Source organism: Uranotaenia lowii, chromosome 1 (genome assembly GCF_029784155.1).
Source record: "Uranotaenia lowii strain MFRU-FL chromosome 1, ASM2978415v1, whole genome shotgun sequence".
In the NCBI taxonomy this organism is placed as follows: Eukaryota; Metazoa; Arthropoda; class Insecta; order Diptera; family Culicidae; genus Uranotaenia; species Uranotaenia lowii.
In genome coordinates this window covers 189,420,462-189,443,867 of record NC_073691.1, presented here as the reverse complement: position 1 = coordinate 189,443,867, position 23,406 = coordinate 189,420,462, and positions in this window count along the sequence as shown.

The window sequence follows — 23,406 nt, the reverse complement described above, 5'->3', positions numbered from 1 at the left end:
GTATCAACGATTCCAATATAGAGTCCAAAGATGGGTAAGATATATTTTCAAAATCAATTAGGAACATGAATTTATAATTAATGATTACTATATAAAAAAAGGTCCCCAACCATATGTTTCAAATAATTCAACGTTTACTCTGGGAACAGTCCAATGACCAGTAAAATATATTTTCAAAATCAATTAGGAACATGAATTTATAATTAAAAATTACAATATAAAATAAAAATTACAATATAAAAAAAGGTCCCCAACCATATGTTTCAAAAATTCAACGATTGCTCTGGGTAACCTATTGAGTGAAGACGGCGAGAATAGAGTATCAACAATTCCAATATAGAGTCCAAAGATGGGTTAAATATATTTTCAAAATCAATTAGGAACATGAATTTATAATTAAAGATTACTATATAAAAAAAGGTCCCCAACCATATGTTTCAAATAATTCAACGATTGCTCTTGGTAACCTATGGAGTGCAGACAGCGAGAATAGAGTATCAATGATTCTAACATAGAGTCCAATGATCAGTAAAATAAATTTTCAAAATCAATTAAAGATTACAATACAAAAAAAGGTCTCCAACCATGTGTTTCAAATAAATCAACTTTTGCTCTGGGAACAAACGTTGGAGTGAAGACAGCGAGAATATAGTATCAATGAGTCTAACATAGAGTCAAATGATCTGTAAAATATATTATCAAATTTGTATATATGTTCATTTCCGGAATTTTCAGTGCACTTCTGTGTTATCTAAAATTCATCCATCGGGAGCAGGAGCTTGAACGCCAATGCCGATCAGATAAGCATACATCGGGATCACAACCGGTGTGAATTGTCTCACGCGTATTCGGTCCTTTGATCTCCAGCAATAAATTGAAAGAATATATCACCGGATATGCGATCAGGTTTCCTACCGTCCTACAAGTTATGGATTCTTTTCGGCCATGTTTTATTTGTTCGCATTTCCCGAAACAGATTGAGAAATTTCTGAAATTAGAAAAAGATTTAAAAAGATGGACAAAGTGAATGATTGAGCCATACTGCTACCTACTGCCGATTCTAAGTATTATACAATCCAGCATACAGATTGTCATGCTCAGAATCTGTTCGATCAGCGGTTTTCGTTGTTCAAAAAAGGTACTGCAAAGAGACAAAATGAAAACTATTTTTTCAGCGTTCAATAGCTCAAAGCTTTTCAAAAGCAATGTTTGTTTTTTTTTTAAATTTTGTTAATGAAGAACTAACAACTACGGTTAATTTTTCAAGCATCGTAATTCATACCTTTTCGAAAGAACGCAAGGAGTGTCCTTCCACGTAAATGAGCTGCCTCCATCAGGATGATTAGATCGGTAGTAATATTCTGTTGTTGCACCTTTTTTGTCCAATCCCTTTTCATCACTAAGGGCTTCACGGGGAAATGTGTCCATCATCTTCCAGTAACAATTTAAGGGCCCCGGATTAGTGATTCCGCTATTATTGGCAAATCCTGAACTGCACAGAAACGGCAGCTTTTAATTGGATATAAAACACCTATTTACGAGGGAAGGAATTGAGGAATTAGAGGAATTAGTAAATAAAACAAAACTTACCTTCAATGGAAACTTTGTTCAAAACCAGCAACAGGTAGACCCAGCTACTTTATTATTTTCGTTGGATAAATACAAAATATGATTTCTTCATCCAACCAAACAACTAAAAATTATCTGTCAAACTCTGGAAGCGTGCCGCTGTTATTAAACTTTACCCAACCGCTGATGGGAATAAATATCACACGGAGGGGCTAACGTGATATAAACGTTAACTTTTATAAATTGTGAGTGAGGTTAATCATGATGACATTTGATGAAATTTTCAATTCCTATCACATTGGAATGAAATTTACGTTTCATTTGAAAGTGTCGTATCGTGTAATATTGGTTAAATTCATTTCAGTTATGATTTCAGATTTTTTTGCTGTGTACCATCACACCAATACATACAAATACACTGACATCGACAGAACTCGTCGAGCTGATTCGATAGGTACCTATAAAGGTATATCTAAGACCCAAAATTAAGGATCTCCCAAATCGACCGATAACTATACCTTTCTGTAAGAAAGGCAAAAAAGGTCTCCAACCATGTGTTTCAAATAATTCAACGTTTGCTCTGGGACCAAACGTTGGAGTGAAGACAGCGAGAATAGAGTATCATTGATTCTAACATAGAGTCCAATGATCGTTAAAATATATCTTCAAAATCTATTAAGAACATGGATATAAAATTTTATTATAATGGTTAATTTATTCATTATCAGAATGCATGCTTTAAAATTATAATGATGACATATCTTATCATTCTCCAAAGAAAAATCTTCTGATTTTAACTTCTGCAATGGCTCTAATCAAAACTATACTTTACAAATCAATCATTCTTCATCAAAAACGTGAATGAACCCTATACATTATACCCTATACTAAATACTTTGATACAAAACACGAGATAAGATGAAAAATCATATCTAAATTTTACTACTATTTGATGGTTAAATTGCCTTCTGATTAATCATGAAAAAAATCAAAATATGTTAAGCCAGCGGAGTTGGCAATTGAGTGTTTTTATGTCTTTCTGATAGACAAGCATTTCAAAACTCTAAATTTCAGAATGTACTACAACTAAAGCTATATAGATGATTCATAGGATCAAAATGTTATCCTCTAGCATGTTGAAGTCGCTGAGGTCCGTCCGAGGGTGTTTTTAGGATGCTGATTGAATGTAGTTCACATGTCGGATACAGTTTTCTACTCGTTGATCGAGGAAACGTAGGAAACTTCCGTAATGTTGAATCATAAACCAATTCGTCAGGCAGCTTGCTATGCAGAATGCCATAATTATTGGTGCTGAAAATTGATAAAATCGGAATATTAATTAAACTAGAAACTATGCATATCAAACCAAAAGATTTTTTTAAAGAAATACTAACCAAGTAGATTTCTTAAATCCTCATAGGATTTCAGGAAGAAGTCTTCAGGAAGAATTTTTAATGTAGTCAAAAATGAAACTGCCCGATAATGTTGGCTCATGACCACCGGAAAGACCAGAACGCAGTTCTTCTTAGACCAGAGCAGTGAGATAATTATGTACCGAGCTGCCAAAGCCCTTCGAAGCAATTCTGGAAGTTTGTCTGTTTCTGTAAATGAAAAAAAAAAACAATTTTTAGTGGTTCGCTCAGTGAAAAAATTCTGAGTTATCCTCTAAATTTTAGAAAACCAATTTCTAGAAAACAATTGATGGTAAACCATCACTCTGTTATTAACAAAAATAGCTTACCAAAGCATCCGAAGCGTTCGTTTCCCGTCTTATCACAAGATCCGACAGATACTGGAATGTTTTCCGCTATTTTCAAGTGATTGCTGGAACTTTGAACCAGAACCTGCAAACGCAATCAATTAGGAGGCAAATCCGGTGTTTTCTGTTTAGTGCAAAAAAGTTAAAGTAAACTTACCGGAAGCTCTGTCTAGTGGTTTCTTCCTGTGCAAGGACTAAATATTTTTAACATCCGGTAAGCTGTGCCCGAGAGTTTGCAGCAAATGAACACACGCGTCTGCTAAGTTGAGAAAAAAATGTCGGACACTGGAAAAAATATAGAACCCACCCACTGGGTACTTTGCTAAAAACCTCCAAGTAGATCAAAACTACCCACCAAAAACTACGTACTTGGGACTTAAATGGCTTCAACCCAGTAGTGCGTAGTTCAGTGGGTAGTTTGGTTTTGTCCGTGTATATTTGAAGCGAAATTTTAGTCCAATTAGGCAGAAACAAATTTGAAATCCTGTTGTTGTCACTTGGAGTTGAAACATATTTACTAGGGGAGATAATTAAGAAAAATCAAAAAGTTAACAAATAGGAATAAATTGAACAACAGCTTGCATGTATTTGCGTACCATCTATATTGATCCAAATTTAAAAATTAGGTTATTTGGGATTGTAAATTTGAAAAAATATCTCCATTACCCAAGGGGATACAATTCTCATCTTCTACAGTTTGACTTGCTCTCTTTCAACTGTTTTAATTTTCGAAGAATTTTTCAATTTTTTCACTCCAATACGATTCACTTTATTTATTCCCCTCTTCGGGATTTTCGGGAAAACTGAAGGGGGTGACAGATAAAGAATTTCAATTTTGTTCCGGTCTTAATGCGTTCGAAAAAAAAAAACATGAAAATAAAATTTAGTAAGAAAAAATGTTTCAATAATCGTCTCGAATAAAGCTCGATATGCACGGTATATATAAAAATTTGAGCAAATTGCTCATTCTAGGGAGAGAAGAAAAATGTATTTCTAAGAAAACTACTTAAGTATGTTGAGTTACCGCAGATAATCATAATTTTATGATGAATATGATGCGTGGTGCAATCAACAACAATGTTTTGTACCGGTTACTGGAACTGAAAGAACAATGCAAAATCTCATTATTTGATTTTTTTTATTATATTAAATAAAAAAAAATCAAAATTGACAATATTGCTATAAAATGGTTAATTGAAAGTAAGCGTGTGAGAGAAATTGAGATGGTTTGCTTCGTCCGCCCGCACGCGTCCCTTCGTCGTTATCTCCTTCACAGAGCAACCTTTGCTTGCGAGTATAGCGTTTAGCGAAACATCGAAGTAACAATCGCTTTCGTACCAAGCGATGTTGGCCACAAGTACTCATGACTGATTCTTCTGAATTCGGGGTTGTACCCCTTGGTGAAAACCATAATTAAATTTAAGTATTTGGTGCTTGGCTCCAAATTTTTTGGAATGGTTCGGCGTAAAGCTGAACCATAAACAATTTATAAAATTATTTGGGCTTCCAAAAGCATTGTTTTCCTCCCACTCAGTTGCTTATAAGTCAGCAATTCTGAGTGGGAGGGAAAGGTGTCGTTCCTGACTTCATCGTTTGTGTAAGGTAGTGAGCGCGCCCATCGTGTCTATGACGTCATCTATAATTTGACGTCATTTATACGATAATCTTGATTTTAGTGATTGCTGGTTGTGGCTAGCCAGCCAAATTGACACGTTTTTTGGAGTGATGATTTGATGATAATTACTATGAAAATTTATTTTTCAAACTATTTTGTTTTTTTTTCTTTCTTTTATACATTGAAGAGGAAAAAAAAACAAATTTTTTAAGACAAAAATCATTTTTATTGTACTTCCCAGTTTCGCAAAAACGTAGTGACAAAGTTTATAAAAAAATCACACCAATACATACAAATACACTGACATCGACAGAACTCGTCGAGCTGATTCGATAGGTACCTATAAAGGTATATCTAAGACCCAAAATTAAGGATCTCCCAAATCGACCGATAACTATACCTTTCTGTAAGAAAGGCAAAAAACTTATAGTCCCCAGTAACTCCCCAACTAACCGTAAGCACTAAAGCTTTGCTTTTATATAGCTTTAAGTGCACAAACTTAATACCAAAAAGCTGTACACTAGCATAGCTTATGCTTTGTAGCTCTATATCTGCAAATCAAGTGCCTCTTCGCTTTTTATAAGCATATCGAATATTTCACTGCACTAAAGTAGAAAAAGAACAACTTCACAGCACTTAATCAGCATTATAAGTAGCTCATATCATGCAAAATTTTTTTAGTGTGTATAAATAAGTAAATAGATTTTTGCGTGTATAGTTTGATAGAAAAAAAATTGATTTGATTACATTTTCGTCGATTTGGTCGGTCGGTCTCGGTTCATAATTTTTAATATTCTTATGATCAAAATGAATCGCGGAAATTGGAAAAAAAGCTTTTGAAAATGAGACTGTTGAATAGGTACAAAAATAGTGATGAAAAGATCGTTACAAGAAAATTCAAAATGAAGTCTACAATCTTGATCAAATCTGACAAATTGTGCGGCCGTCTTGCGAAGAAACCCACGGAAAAACGAAGAAACATCAACAATATGTGAGGTGAAGAACATTTTCGAACGGAAGATAACCGGCTTGAAGAAGAAAACGGTTATCACAGCCCGGACGATCGTGAAACAAGCGATGATGAAGACTCCACCTGCTCTGTAACTTTAATCGAATTTCAACGGAACTGGAGTATCGAATACAATGTCCTTGATCGAGCTCTGAATCCACTGCTAACCAGGGGCGGGATTATGGAACTCGAAACAATCGAGTTTCGTTCGATTCGAGCAACTTTGGCATTACAGATCTCGATTCGAATGGAACGTTTCGAGATGATCTACTACCCGATTTACTCGAAATCTAGTACATTAAAATTTAGAACTCGAACGAGATTCGTAATACTGATTCTAATTCGATTCGAGTTCAACTCGAAACGGGTAACTCGAATCGAATAGGATTCATAATTTCACCCCAGATTAGAGACTTTTCCATACCAAAAGATCCACGAAAACTTCTCTCGACGTCCAGATTTGAAGCCGATATTTATGACATTCAAGAAGAAAAATAAATAATAAGAAGAAAAAGTACTAGCATAACGGAACAGGTAAGAAATAATTCAATTTCAGGAATTTGTTTGCAGTCACCATTCGGTAATTTGAACGAAAATCGAACTATAGACATCAATGCCAATATCGATTGATTACTCTTATACAACAATGGGACAAAGCAAGTATGGCAAATTCTGTTTAATGTTGCACATCATCCGAAAGCTTCACCTATGGTCATATTTTCGAAGGGAAAACAAAATCTGGTAGCATAGAAGAGTTTTAAGAACCTTTTGTTGAAGAGGCGGTTCAAATTCTCCAGGTCAGGGGCAACTCAAACAGCGGCTGTCTCGCAGCGAGTGGCTGAATTTACGATATGCAGCTCCCACCAGCTAAGTCTAAGATGGCAGCCCCATAGCGGTTAGCGACCTTAGGCTAACAACCTACTGCACCCGATTTATTAAATTGTTACGGAAACTGAATTGGAACTTGGAATGTTTTGACCCTTGCCCAGCCAGGTAAGCTGGCTCAACTTACTAGAGAAGCTAGCCGCCTCAAGCTAGAAATATTGGGACTGAGCGAAGTCCCTTGGCCTAACACTGGAAAACACAAGTCACAAACACAGTCCGGGCAAGTCCTGCTTTACTTTGGCATACGAGGAGAATACGCTACTCAGGAACGAAGAGTTAATTTACTATTAAGCCCGCAAGCCCATGCAGCCCTCAAAAGATGGGAACCGATAAACGAAAGAATAATCGAAGCCAGATTCAAAACTTTGGTTAAAAACCTCACAATGATCCAGTGTTACTGACGTTGCCGATTTGCAGATGAAAAAGCAGTTTTACAGTCAATTGAACAGCGTGGTTTAGAAAATTCCAAAGGGTGACATTCAAATCCATTTGGGCGACTTCAACGCAAAGATTGGCTCCGATAATCAGTACTTTGAGCGCATCATAGGGCACCATGGTCTAGGACAGATGAGCGAAATTTGAAAGCTGTTTGTAGAGTTTTGTGGCAACAACAACATGGTGATCGGAGGATCGCTCTTCCCACATCGACCAGCACATAAGGTCACTTGGGTATCCCGAGATGGCCGAACAGAAAATCAAATTGACCACATCTGCATCAGTCGAAAATTGAGAAAGAGCCTTCTTGATGTCCGCAACAAACGAAGCTTACTTAGACATTGCATCTGACCATCACCTCGTCCTTGGTGAAATACGGCTGAGAGTTGTGCGTGACCAACGGCGCGTGGAGATAGTCGGGTGTCGATACGACGTTCGCCGGTTGGAGAATCCAGAGGTGAAAATGGCATACGTTGAACAGCTTGAATCCCGAGCCTCGGAATTGCCGACAGACGGAACAGTCGAAGAACAGTGATGTGTGTACCCGCTTAGTAAAATATGATAGGCTGAATCTTCAGTATTATTCCTTTCTGATTATACTAATCTTACCGTTTCACCTTGCGTCTTGGCTCAATGTGCTTTTGCTAAAACGGATATAATATCATTCTTGAAAGATGCGATCAATACTTCTTAAAACAAACTGATTATTTTTGCAAAGCGATTTAATGATACAAAATTATATCTGAAAGATCAGACTAATCATCTCGGAAACAGATTGAGCATTTTTGCAACACGCCTCTTATTTTCCGCTGTCATGTCAACACACGTTATTTTTACAAAATTTCCTTTTTTTTGGTTGAAGATATTTTTGGATCCAGAATCGGGAGAAAGATAAATATCAATCTCCCCAAAACTACGCGGAAGCTTCGAGGGATGACGACAACGCATGTGATGAAGGTAAGTGAAAACCTCATTGTATAGGAGGAATGTTAAATTATGATTATCATTCTAGGGCACCAGTAGCTTCGAAGAAAGAATTCGATTCGGAGTGGTGTTCGGAAAGCTGCGAAGTCAAGAACCAGGACAAGCACAGCAGGAAACAACATCCAGAAAGTGCAAGGTTTCAACATGAACAACCGGAATGTGCTTCATGCAACATCCGGATGGTCCAATTGGTGCATCCAGATCGAAGACGAAGCATGTCGCTCATCCGGACGAACTCAGAAAGCTGCGGGTCAGCCAAACAACCGAGTGAAAAAGGTAAAAAATACAAAATCTGCATTCGTGAAAAAAACGGAAACGAACAACAGGGAGGTGTTTTCCGGAACATTCCTATAAGGTCCGAAATACATGATGAATTACGAGTGAAATTGTATGTATTTACTTTAAAAATTTTCGAATAAAATGAATATGATTAATTAAACTTTAGTTTTTATTTTCCGGGAATTGAATTTAAATAATATAAAATAATCAAAACCTCAGTACGGGTTTGAATCTTTATATTGTTAGTTGAAGATAAGCTGTATCGTCTTTTTTTGGATGATTGGATCATTAGATAAAGATAACATGTATGATCCAACTCGCTTGGAGTGAGTAGAAAAAAGCAAAAAAATTGAATGGTTACTCTACTTAACGACCCGTTCCCTGTATCGTGAAGTGCGCCGAAACGATTCCATTTCATGAAAAAATGATAAGCCTTATCTTACATTAATAATCCAAAACTATAGAAGTAATCTTTTGTGTGTCTCTGGAAGAAGATAATGGGAATAGTCATTGTATAATACAGATTTGTGCGGGTAGGGAATAAGATGAGGAAATGTAATCCAGTTAAAATAAAATGAATCAAATGTATAGCAACACTGTATTGGAAGAGCACATTCATTGGGATCTGCCGTTAAACGGAGAAGAAATCTGTTGGAGAGAAAGGGAATGACGCACGAGATTGGAATGTGAAGTGCGGATCAGTTTACAGACTAAATTCACAAAGAGAGGTTCGCTTCTTGAATGCCGTCGAGGCGTCTTTGGAATACGCGAGTTTTGGAAAAATGTTCGGTCGGTCTCGACAATGTGGAATCAAGAATGCCTTTATCACGACGAGCCATGGTACTCTCGGTAAAGTCTGTGGAAGAAGAAGTAAAAGGGCGTCGGATGAAACCTGAAGGATGGTCGATGAACGGAAAAAGACGAAAGTCGGAATTGAGTAGGCATGTACCAGGTCAGCCAAAGCAGCCGCCGCTTACGATATGCGGAGCTGGAAAAGGCAGTTAAACGAGACGGTACAAGATAGCCTGGACAATCTCCCTAGCCGAAGAGGGAAAAAGAGCCGCCGCCATTGGAGACATCCGATTACCTTAATATGACATTTCAAGACTAATGTAAAAATGCCCCTGAGAAACCGAGCATGTCAGTTGTTGAAAGAACGAACAGATCAGGTCAAGCGTTGGACTGAGCATTTTGAACATCTCTTCCGAGTCACAAATAGCGATGGCCAACAGAACCCGCAGCTCGAAGCGCCAACAGTAAGTCGCATTAATGGCGTCAACTCGGAAGCGCCCTCGCTAGCTGAAATAGAAACACGGCAATCAAAGACATGAAATCCAACAAAGCGCCTGGAATCGATTGCATTCCTGCTGAAATGCTCAAAGCCGACCCTGCCTTGTCAGCACAAATGTTGCACCGTCTTTTCGCTGACATTCGGGATACTGCAACATTCCCGGCCGACTGGATGCAGGGTATCCTCGTAAAGGTCCCAAAGGAAGGAGACCTAACAGAGTGCGGTAACTGGCGTGGCATAACTTTGATCTGTACAACCCTCAAAGTACTCTGCAAAGTGATCCTGAACAGGATCCAGGAGAAAATCGACGCTACACTCCGACGGCAACAAGCTGGATTCCGATCCGGACGATCATGTGTGGACCACATCACAACGCTACGAATAATACTGGAACAAATCAATGAATTCCAGGACTCTCTTCTGCTGGTGTTCGTTGACTTCGAAAAAGCATTTGACCGACTGAACCACGAAAACATCTGGGCTGATCTTAGACGACGAGGGGTCCCAGAGAAACTAGTCCATCACATTGAAGCACAGTACGAGGCATTTTCGTGCAAGGTCTTGCACGACGGTGTCTTGTCCGAACCAATCCCGGTAACTGCTGGAGTGAGACAAGGATGTATTTTGTCACCGCTGCTTTTTCTCATCGTAATGGATGAGATCTTGACTGGATCGATTGACTGTAGACCAAATCGAGGATTGCCGTGGAATCCTTCAACCATGGAGCAACTGAACGACCTTGACCTGGCAGACGATATTGTTTTGCTCGCCCAAACACAACAAAACATGCAGAGCAAACTCGACGACCTCACCGAAAGCTCCAAGGCAGAAGGTCTCAAAATCAATGTCGGAAAGACCAAGTCGATGGAAATCAATACAGAAAATCGTTCCAATTTCGTGGTAGCTGTACAACAGGTTGAGACAGTGGAGTGCTTCCAGTATCTTGGTAGCCAGATTACGCCTGATGGCGGTACCAAGAAGGACATCGAAACCCGGATCAGAAAAGCCCGATTTGCGTTTGCGAGTCTCCGAAACATCACGCCAGATCTCTCTACGAACTAAGATCCGAATCTTCAACTCAAACGTCAAATCCGTATTGCTGTACGGGTGTGAAACTTGGTGCACATATGCGGTGACGACGCGAAAACTGCAAGTTTTTGTGAATCGCTGCCAACTGGATCTCAAACGTTGAACTTCATCGCCGGTGTCATCAAAAGGCGCTAGAAATCGAATTTCGAGAACGTAAGTGGAGATGGATTGGGCACACGCTGCGAAGAGATGAAAACGAGATTTGCAGAGAGGCGCTTGACTGGAATCCAGATGGGCATCGAAGAAGAGGCAGGCCCAAAAGCTCGGCGAAGTCTAGCCGCTGAAATCCGCAAAGTTGACGAGAACCTTGGCTGGCAGCAAGTGGAGATCTTTTATCTCAGCCCGATGCGCCGGTCAATCGGCGCTGGACCCTTAGGTAGGTAGGTAGGACAAGAGTCTTGACTGAGACCAAGTGAAGACGCTGGCTCCGGATTGTCAACAGTGGAGGTCTTTTACCACGGCCCTGTTTAGTTATTTATACGAGAACTACAATTATTTAAAATCTTATAAATTCAATCAATTTTACTTTTAGTATGTATTATCACTTAAAATTATACCAATAAACTAAATGGCTTCTATTACCGTGTTTTTGCTTTTTCTCTTCATCTGTTAAGTGAAGGAAAGAAAATTGAACAAGTGCACCTAAACAGTGTATCCGAAACACTTTCTCCGACAAGTCGGCAGAGCGGCGCATCAGAGAAAGCAATCGAATGAGTAGCAATTGCATTTTAATGCCTTTTTATCGTGTTGTTTCCAGGGAAAATAATTTCTTCTTACGGTGCTGAACTGTTCGTTCGTTATAAAAAGAATAAAATCAAAGTCTTAAGTCCACTTGAATGTCATTTATAAACCCATCCATGCGCAGCGAGAAGGAGGGCACATCCATTTAACAGTGTAAATCGTGATCAAAGTAGTCGGTTAGATTTTTTCTCATCCGTTTTTTTATTTCTTCATCAATCCCAGCTTGAGTGTGGCCACTAGTTTGACAGTTGAGAGTCTGTTCAGTAAGACCTTCGAGGACCATGGGAGTTTTGTGGTTCTGAAACAGAAACTGTCACAGACGAAAAGCGGCATACCACACACAATTCGGGTGGCTCAAGTGGTTTAATTGTTTGTAATTAGGTTGTTAATCGTTGTGTTACAGGATTTTCTGTGATTTTCTTTCAAGAGGCTGATGGAAAACAGCAGCGCGATTAGAACTGTCGTCAAAGTCAAGTGCGACTGAAAGAGTTGTGTGAGCGGTGAATATTTTTAATGGGGAGTATCTTTTGATCATACACTTGTACGAGTTAGAAAGGTCAACGAGAATAATCGATCGTATAAACACGAAAAGTGATTTCCTGCTGCCAAACCTGGGTCTGGTGAAGCAGGAATGCTCATCTCAAATGCACTTTCTGCCAAAGCAAACGTTGAACCCTTGGTACCGAAATATTCCAACATCGTTGTTTACACTCCAGACGGCAACAGCTCTCTAAATCATCTGTCAAAACTGAAACAATACCCCGAGCTAGCCAGAGCTAGTTGTTGCACTCAATAAAAAGCTCCTGCACCTTAGCGTGGAAGAACGGGGAAATTGTTTACAAATCAGGACCGGTTGCATTCATTGTTGGTCGGCTTTTATTGACTGGTCGCTTCGACCGGAATGGGGAATTTTAGAGTTTTCTAGTGGCCGCCCACCATCAACCTCCTCTAGGAAACTAACTATAAAAACCATCTACAAGTCCACATTTTACCATGTGGATCTTAGTTTCAGATTATGCAAACCGTACACGAGAGAATACAGACAGACAGACAGTTCAAAATGGACGGGTAAGAGCGTTTCCAAGAGCGTATTTCCAAAAGTGTTTATCCGGTTACGGATTTATTTGCACTTGCGCTGATTTCTAGAGCTAGCAGCAGAGAATGTGCCAATTTTGCGGTGCCTGCAAATCTTTGAAACTACTTGCGGATGTAAACAGTCAGTGGGACTGTGGTTTCATCGTGTTTGAAATCGTTTCGAGTGGATAGACAAAATTGTAGTTTGGGTTTGGAAGGAAAACAGGTTGAAAGTAAATTAAGAAAAAATCTGGAAATTTAACAGCTACCAAAGCTCCATTTTTTGGAAGTCGATTAAAAAAAGTAATTTATGTACAATTTATTCGAACATAGATAATTGTCTAATTCATCATATGTAGAAGCATCCAGTCCAATCATTCCAAAGTCAGATATTAACTGATATAAAAGTATTGAAAGTTACATATTCGTTGGGAAGAATGACCGTAGTGTTAAATTCCCGAAAAAAAAGTGTCATATTGGCTGACAGAGAACAATGCCCAATTTCCTTGAGTGAATTATATGTACCTACTCATCGGGTGGCAATGAATGTATTGGCAAATTTCATAGTTGAATTTAAAAAACCAGCCATATACATGTTGTAGATCGACCCAAAAACTGACCTGTGAAAAATTTCAGCTCAATCGGACTTCATTAAGGGATGTCTCAAAGCGCTCAAAGTTTCGGTTTTTTGACCCTCAAAAATCATCGAGGTTCAAAGGAAATCGGAAAAAAATGAAATTTTATATTCGATGCCAAATAAAATGCATAAAACGTCGTGATCTAGTGTTATTATTTTTGCACAAAGTAAAGCTCTATGATTTTTTTAAATCATTTTGTTAATTTTTGTTGTTGATTACATGATTTCTGCGATTAGTTAGTTGTGAGAGAAACAGTAGGGGAGAGTGAGGATACTTGATTTCTTCGCTATATCTGGAAATAGGAATGTCTTACAAATATCAAATGTTCTAGAAAAAGTGCGAAATAGAACAAAACAACAAACCTGTTATCTCAACAAATTTAAAAATTTTATTTTTCGAATTGTTCACTTTATTTGAAAAAAATTACAAAACGCGATTTGAAGATATTTTTCTTATCACGTTAAAATGTTTCTCACATGAAAAAATACAAGAAACATATTCATTCCAAATTCTCAATCGTTAGAGTATAACTCGAACTTCATTATACCATATTTTCAAAGAAATAGGAAACTTTCAATTTTTTTCAAAAATGTTTATTATGAGTATAACTGATTCCTAGAGTCCAAAATGACAAATTTTTCTTCTGAATGGATCGTGATCATTGGTTATCATGAAACTACTAATATTTGTCCAATAACTAATGTTTATCTTGTAATTATCTGTTAAATAGAACTAATGATACTGTATTTATTTAAAAACCAAAAAATTGCGCCTTAAAGTATGCAATGAGTTTAGGGTAGAAGATGAACTTTTGGAATTATCTTTGTTTGATATTTACAAACTGTGAAATGAGAACTAATGACTAATGACCTTTTATCTTCGGATTTTACTGGATTAGGGATCAAGTCTCCTCTAACTTAAAAAATATCACATATTCTGTAGTCTCCCGAATATGCTTCTAGTTTATCTACGAGTTCATGTATCGTTCTAACTTTTAGAGTAGGGGTGAGCAACCTTTTGAACCAACTGGCTAATTCAAAGTCCAATTTTTTTTGTCGGGCCGCACATAAAATAATGCTTTTTAATAACTTTCTGATCTTGAGAACATAAGTAAGTTCAATTTTCTATAACTACAAATTTTTGGTATAAAAAGGTGTTGGTCTGTCTTTTAAAAGTTGGACGTCGAATCGTTTTTGAAAATCATTGAATTGAATTGAATTGAAATTTTTTATTTATGTATTGATAGTTTTTATTATATTTACAAAACGGTTGGCTTTAAACGCTTAATATTTAGAGCCTTAGTATAAGTATATTTATTTTATTGCGGAAAAACAAAATACTGGGATAAGACTTAACGCTAATTTATGAAAATTTTATGTAATTTTTATAAGAATTACTGTTTTCCAAGTGTAAAGAGTCAATTGGTGGCCTTTTCGATTTTTTTTATCCTACAATCTTATCTTTGTCAGAAGAGAAAAACATAGTTTTTATGAGCTTTTCCTGACTTGCTATTAGAGATTGCTTTTGAAGTTGGAAGCCTTAAAAAATCTAATAAACGAACATTGACATTTTTAAAAGAACACAATGAATGTTCAATTCCTATAAAACAACCTGATTGTGGAATAAATGCAAATCAATGCACGTGAAGTCAATTTTCGAACAAGGCACCGACTTATTCGTTATTTCAATTTTAGTATTAGCAAGTACTTTAGTGTTATTAACAATTTATAGAAGAAAAAAATCGAAAAATTTATTAAAATTGAGGAAAGCTTCGCGGGCTGCACAAACAGGTCTCGATGGCCACATGCGGGCCGCGTGTTGCTCATCCCTGTTTTAGAGTATATAAAATTGAAATTACACGCTTTTAGAGAATACAAAAGACGGTGAGATGCAAAATTTTCCCAAAAAGATATGATGAAAATAAGGAAAGGGGATCAAGTATCCCCATTCTCCTCTACGACATCGTAGAGCGCAATTTAAGACTTGTGATATAGCTCATTAGGCAAGCCAGTTTCTTCTTAAGCCGATGTCCGAATTCGAGCCTAAGAGTAAATATCGATTACAGTTTTACCGGATAACATATTCAAAATCTGTCCGCCAACTGCATCGTTGATATGAGTCGCGAATGACATACAGATGTTAGAACGACTATAATCGAAATAAAAAAAAGACGCAATTTGAAATTGACGAAATTTTCGTGTGAAAACTCTAGCTCGAAAAGAAAATCCCAATATGAGATTCACATCATAAATCGTTAAGCTCCTTATGCGGGTAATTTAAAGATTCTAACAAAATAAATTGATCTTATACATGCACAAAGAACGAGTTTACACTTTCCGAATTGCTATCTCAACCTAATTGCCCCTTGAATGTTTGCTAGCAAATATTGTTCAATATTTAAAATTACAAGTTAAAAACCGGATTGTATCAAATCAAAAAGAATTTTCATATCTTATGTTACACGAATAAAACGAATTATTATTATTATTATAGCAAAAATGCACCCAAATGTTTGCTAGAAACTTGTTGATTTCTATGTTGATATTTGGGTGTTTCCATGGACTTCTACGAGATTGATAATTGTGAGCAATTGGTTTAAAAATTGTTACGGGCTACAATTTTGACCCTAAATAGTAGTTTTTAAAACGTTGTTTGTTTTCTGTAAATTATGTTATTTTTGTACAAAATCTAAAATAAAATCATGCAGAGCTTGATGTTTGGTCTTCCAACCAATGAATAAACCGAATAAACGAACATTTTGTGGTGAAAGGATACGTTAAGTTACTAATGATTGTGGAAGAACTGTAGTTCAGGGCAATATTTTTGGTTTCTTCCACTTAAGCCATAGGTCGGCAACCTGCGGCTCTTTTGATGTATAAATGCGGCTCTTTAGCTCAATGTGTGAAAATTTTGGAAATCCTCGAAATTTTTCTAGAGTAAACGGATGCAACATAAGTTTTCCTTCAGTTTAGATAATATTTCCCAGGATTCGATAAGAAACCAAAAAAACGACTATACTACAAATTTATAGCATCTTGCCAGTTTACAACCAAGTTGGGATCAAGAAATCAGTTAACGTTCTTCATAAAAGTCAGATACAGCATTTGGGAGCCTGGAGAAAGTTTTCTTCGGTGGTATGGGAAGTTTTCCGTTCAATTTGTTTTATTTGGTGTTTTGATTTAATCGGATAAAAACCGAGCATTTTTAATCGTCGAATAGAGTCCTTACTGTTGAGATTATGAAATTGAGTTTGATTTTCTTGAATTAAAAATTTAAAAAAATAAATTTGCATTACCACCATTCTGATCAAATATGAACATCAGCTGATGATTTTAAAAATGCTTAGAATACTGATAATAATTGTTATGTGCATTAGAATTTCTTTCTTTTTGATTTTCAATTATTTAAATATTGCATTCCCTCTCTCAATGTTCCTTTTCAAATCCATGAATGCATTCAACAAATTTTCAAAAATTCAAGTTCTAAACATGAGTTCAAGTGAACATTATTTTTAAGATTGTTAAAAAATATTTTTTTAAAAACCGGGAGCTGAGTGCTGGATCTAATTTGAGAATTTCATATATACCTAATATGAATATTTTTAGGTATTTATTCGAAGGAGCAACTTTATTTGGTAAAGCAGAATTTTCTTCCATAAACATAAATATATTTTCTTACAACTTTTACATTTTTTTTAGATTATAAATTTAATTCCTTTATCATGCTTCTGCAATTAATTTTAAAAACGTCATGACTGTTTACAAAGTTGATTTTGATTTTTGAGTCTTTGTCAGAGTTTTGGTTTTGGTTTGTTCTATAAAGTGATGATCAAAATAACGTCAAAAACTAAAATTTTAGTTTAAAAAATCGGTTCGTTGAAAAATTAAATGCAGCGAAGCAAAGCCAAAGTATATCATTATTATGTAAGATTTATTATTGTTCACGAAGATCCGGGAAAGCTATCAAAACTTTCATTGGACCCCAGAAAGTTTCTACATCATCGGATGAATCTATTCTTGACAATTCTAAAAATCGAAGATACACTGAAATACAGCAAATCTGTCAAAAATTAAAAGTATTTTAAAAATATTTTTTTTATTGTTTGAAATATTTGAATTTGTTTTGTTTTGAAATATTGAAATATTAAAATAAATTATTCACACAACGAATCTTATATCATTATAATGGGTTAACATTTTCGGCCAAATTTAAAATATGAATTTGTGATTAGTATTCACAGATCATGATATGTTTGAGACTCAGAGGTTTAGAAATTATTTTTAAGATTTCATTAGTATGCAGAGAAACAACTTTAAAATGATACGATTATGAACAGAATGAACAATTTAAACTTAAATTTACGTTATCGACAAATATAATTTTTGAGACTTTTTTTTTTTATTTTACCAGAAATTAAAAAGAGAATAAGAAAGCTGAATCGGAATGCTTGTAATAAAAAAAAAAATTAAAAGAAATTTTATAACCGTATTTTCAGACCACATCTCGTGACCGAAATTTTGTCAAATTTTAACTAATTTTTTTCAATCCGAGCATTCATGAATTAAAATTTTTTGGTTAATTTTTTCTAAGGCCCGGAAAATATTTATTTATTTGAAATGATAGTTTTATGCACATAACAAACAAATGAACCTCAATGGTTTTAAACGGATGTTCAAAACCAAAAAAATTAGGCTTATAGGATAGGATTGAATTGCACCAAAGTTTGAAATCTCCATAATTTCAACGTTACTAAGCTGTACTCGTGTTGAAAATGTATTGATTCAGAAGAAAGAAAATCGCTTATGTTTGCCAAAAGAACAACGAAAATCTGTGGCGATGTGAAAAAGGATAATAAAACTGAGTTCACATCAGAATGCTATGTGAATGAACTTATAAGCTCGGAAGTTGAAGCAAATATAAAATTCGTAACCATTTGCTCGTGATGAATTCACACAAATGAGAACAACGTAGTGACAATTTGAAAAAAAAAACAGTTCCACAGTTTTTCACAACAAATCCGACGCTTTTAATGATACCTACCCGAAAGAAAATTTGCTCGCTAAAGCTTCTGAGACGAATGCACCCAAAAGTTTCGAAATTCTGTAGGAAAAATCCAAAAAGCTTCTTCGCAAAATAAAACTTAAACATTTCATCGCACTGAACATTTCCAGTAGCTTTCCCTTCCGCAGCGTTAAGCGTTTGTTTAGCATCCTGTCGGAGTAAAACTCGACATGAACATCTGACGTATAGAGTGCGCAACTGTCAGCTTCCAGCAGGTGCTGCACTCTCGCGGCAAAAATAAGAAACAAAGCTATCCTGGGCAAGACCCACTTTCAGCATATCGCTAGTACTGTGCGATGATATGTTAGTGTGGTTCAGCTTGAAATGTTTTTTGCGTGTTTAAGATCAGAATTCACATTTTAATCTTCAAGTTCAGAGTGAAATAAGAAATCAGAATATATATTAATTTGTCTGAATAATAAATGCAGAACTCTAAGTTATAAATTTTGAATTCCTTTTCGGTGAACCGTATACTGATTTTTTTTTTTATGAAAATTCGCTAATTTTAAATTTCCGTTTTCAAAGTTCATCACAAAATTTTATTTTTGGGCCTCCGAACGATAAATTCAAAGCACAGAGCTTTCTTTGTATAAAATCTTTGCACTAAAATTGGAATTGTGAGAAGCGTTTGATTTTTGGATTTTAATTTGGTACAAATCGTGGACTTTTAGGAGCATTCAGAGTACAAAATAAAAATTCTGGTTTACAATTTTAGCAATAACTTTTTTTTATGAAATGGAACTGAGTCATACATTTGAAAAAATGACACTTGTAAGCCTGTATGTTAAACATTATGCTGAATTCAATGTTTGTTTTCTATTGTTTTTAACTCAGAATATCTGATCAAAAGTTTCTACTTTGAAAAAACTTTCTTGATCAATTTTTTAAGCCAATCTCAATTTCCAATAAACAAATTTCAAAAAATTCTGAGTTAGTAACCTAAAAAACAAAAAAACAACATTTTTCCAATGTTCAAAGAATTTGAAAACTGATTTTTACTAATTTGGTTCCAAATTTTGGATTAGTTGTTATTCTATTAGTCATATCTGAAAAAAAGGTTAAAATTCTTTCGAAACGGTCTGTACACCTTGGAAAAACTGTGAACTACTACATTGATTTTGTCTCCAAATTCAAATATCAAAGACTTTCTTAAGGGATGTCAGAGCTAGTTGTGATGTTATTTATTAATTATTTTAAAAATTGTAAGATTTAATTTTTTCAATGCAATGTTTCTCTAAAACTGGAATACCTATCTAGCTAAAACCTAAATGCTTGATCGGATGGAAAATAATTTAAATGAAATCAAAATCAATTTTAGTTTTCCTCGAAGATTGGTTACTTCGTCAGTTATCAATGATTGATCCAAAGTGATTAATTTTAGAACTTCTAAACGCCATACTACACAAGAAATAGAAGTTAAAGACAAAATTTGTCAAAATTCGAGTTTAGGACACCAAAATCTTCTAAAATCGGTAAAACATGGTACTCGTTTTACCGAACGTTTGGTGATTTTCGCCGAACAATCGGCAATTTCTACAAAAACACCAGTAATCTTTACCAAAAACAGTACACTAAGGTTTTTTTACGCGGTATGAATTCCGTCGTTAACGTATAGGACTTGGAATATTTTCGCTCAAAAAACGTGTTGATTCGTCGTGTAGAAGAATCATATCCATGGCAAAAAACGCGAAAAAAGAAGCCGTGTTTGTAAAATTTAGCAGAATCAAACCGCGTAAAAAAGACCTTAGTGTATGACAGTTTGGTAAAGAATTAGTTTAGCTCGAAAATTTCTTGTTTATATATCTATACGCGGGGTTCAAATTCATAACTTAATTACATATTCTCAAAACCAATTTATGATTTCCGCATTTTGAACACGCGAAGTTCTTTTTTATGACCTTGACTATGTAAAATGTCAAAATTAGAATTTTAACCGAAATACCGGTACCTAATTTTAACCGATCGAATTATAAAAGTTCTGATAAATAATTATTAGTTTGGATGTTGATTCAGTTTAGAGAACCATACAAGAATCGTTAGTTTTGGATTTTAAATTAAAACTCCAATTTACTTTTTTTTTGGTTAATCACAAATAGTGTGTCGTCATCCAGATCATTTCAATCAGATGGTCCTCAAGGCTGCACTCAAAACTATTTTCTAGGGTATCGTCAACTGGGGCATCTTGCAACACTTTTCATAAGAGTACTGCATACATTTAGGGGTAGAAAATACTCCAGAATATTCTACAAGCTGAAATCATAAAAATTATAATTTTTTTTTTATTTACGACACTTTACCATCCTTGTGGCATTCGTGTCTGATAAAAATTAATGTTTGGATGAATTAAACTTTGAAATTAACAAATGCGTGATGCAAAACAATCATCTGTGGAATCATATTCAAACATATGGAATCGAGATTTACTAGGTGAATCTTTGATTTGCATTTTGGTGCATTTTACCCCAGAGTGGTAGCTGAATTATAAAAATATTTATTAAAAAAAATTGGTAATTGTCCGAAAAATATTCTTACACCAACAGTGCTGCCTATAGGATATTAAAAGCAATAAAAAGTTTGTAGGTGATATGATTAAGAAAATCCGTCATACTTGGTAAAGTTTTTTACAGCATCGAGAAATGTAAATATTTTTACATCAATTGCTCGATTTTTTAAATTTTCCATGAGAATCAAAAACTTAAAAAAAACTATTTCACTATGTGAAAAACTAGGGCATCATCATTTTGTTATCATTGAATGATAATTTTATTACATTATATTAAAATAAAAAATTTGAAGTGTCGTGGTATACAAATGATGCATCTAATCCTGACGGTATTTCAATGGAAAAATTGTGACAGTAAACATTAGAATTTGTTTGAAAAACTTATGTATTGAAGCGATTTCTGAATTTGTCATAAACATTTCAAAATAATTATAGATAAATTTTACCCATCCGTGCGAGGGAAGCTTTATATCCGAAATACAGAATCGGAGCCTTCAACTCTGGATCGATCTCAAATTGATTTCTCGAAATTCAATTCGCGAAGTAGTAAGTTCCAGGCTTTTCCATTAGTCTAAAACGGTTTCTAATGACTTGATTGAATGATCATCAGCGGCTCAACCAGAAATCAACAACAAAAAAACCAAGCTAAAAGAAAAAAAAAATACGCCAATAAATTTGACGATCAATATCCGGCGCCATTTTCAGGTTCAGCGTTCGCTTCTTGTGCCCCCTCGCAATTGCAGTAGGCTTTTTCGGGCTCGAAGAGCGGCGGCAAAACATCAAAGGGTAGATACGTAGCGTTATTGGCATCGCCTACTTTTGGCCAATTAATTTGAATTTTCAGTTGTGTTTTTTTTTCTTCTCGACTGGTTCGTTCGTTCGTTCCATCTGCTTTCATTATTATGGCAAAATAATGGAGTTGAAAGGCAAGGTTTTCCCGATAATTAAATCAGTCATTGCAATCGGATTTGAATTGCAGTATTCGGGGAGCTCACCGTAATCATTATTCCACGGCAATTGCACCGAAAAACGCACAAAATAACAAGTGGTTTTTGGAGAGGGGATCGAGGAGCGGCGAAAAATCGCACTATGGTTCGATAATTGATTTGAATGATCCTCCTACCACCTTGCGCTCTGCCCATTAGCGCATCAGCAGCACATTTCGAAAACATCTCTCAAATTAGTGGCCTTACATAAAGTAGGGGCAAATATCCGAGCCGACAAACAGATGAGCGAGATCGAAATAATAGAAGGAAAAAAACCCACCAAATCACACTACCGAAAACGAAATAGTTTATTTTGTTAAGTGGTAAAATTCAACTCAGCAGAACTGCTGCTCAAAATTGTGCTTAATAAAGATGCGAAGATGAAACGAAGACGCCGACGCTGAAAGAGCTTTTTCGCGGCAGCTTTCTGAGAATTACCCAATAGTAGCTAGCACTAATTGCCACTCATCGACTGATTCCAATTATTAGTTAGGTTGAGGGTATTGCTGCGAGAATTGAGGAATTAAGTAGAATTTAACTCTTCATTTTATTATATTTCAAATCTTATGTTACTTAAAAACCATTTAAAAAAAAGTTGAAAACTACACAGAAAGAAAAATGTAATCCTACTTTACAAGTGGATTTACGTTTCCGCATCATTTCTGAAAAAAATATGGAAAAGACTATAGCATCTTTGCAACTATAATGAAATTTACATGAAAATGCGAGCAAAACACGCAGAAACTCAATGGGAATGCATGTTCTAAAGGACATTTACATGAAACTGCATGTGCTCCAAGCTGTCAACACACTTGTTGTTTCGCTCCAATTCCCGTAGGAATTGAATTCCGTTTGCTGCTCGCAGAATATTCTAGCAAGGTAGGTTCTGATCTAAAATCCATCCAAATGTTTGTGAAACGACGGTGTTGAATAGTTGTAACCAATCGTCACTAATCTTTTCACATCGAATGATCTTTTTTTCAGAAACCATAAGAGCCAAAAGGAGCGGGCTAATGCAGCTAAGGACTTAGCACGGAGTAATTTGTTTGTATTCTACAGTCTGCTGTCCAATTCCCGGGGGAACTTCAAAGACTTATGAACAGGTGTAAATATCAAACATAAAATCTACCAATAAAGTATGGATACCTGGTCAAATTTGTGTTTCCTATCTTATTTCGAACATTGCAATCCAATAAGAATTTTGAATTGGGGTAATAAAATGTAAACTTCCGATAAACAACGCAGATGAATGCTCCTGGGATTTTACATGAAGTATGCAGTATCATCACATGCAAAAGGCCGATTCCCTTCTACCCATGTACTTGCATGTAATGCTACATGGATTTTTCTAACTGTGTATAAACCCAAAAGAATAGGAATTTCCATTAAAAACAAATGAATCTTAAAGATTAGATAGATAGATTAGATAGATATCATAAAGAATTGACGGGTTAAGATGTTTGGCGGTTAAAAATTTTATCTTCAGAT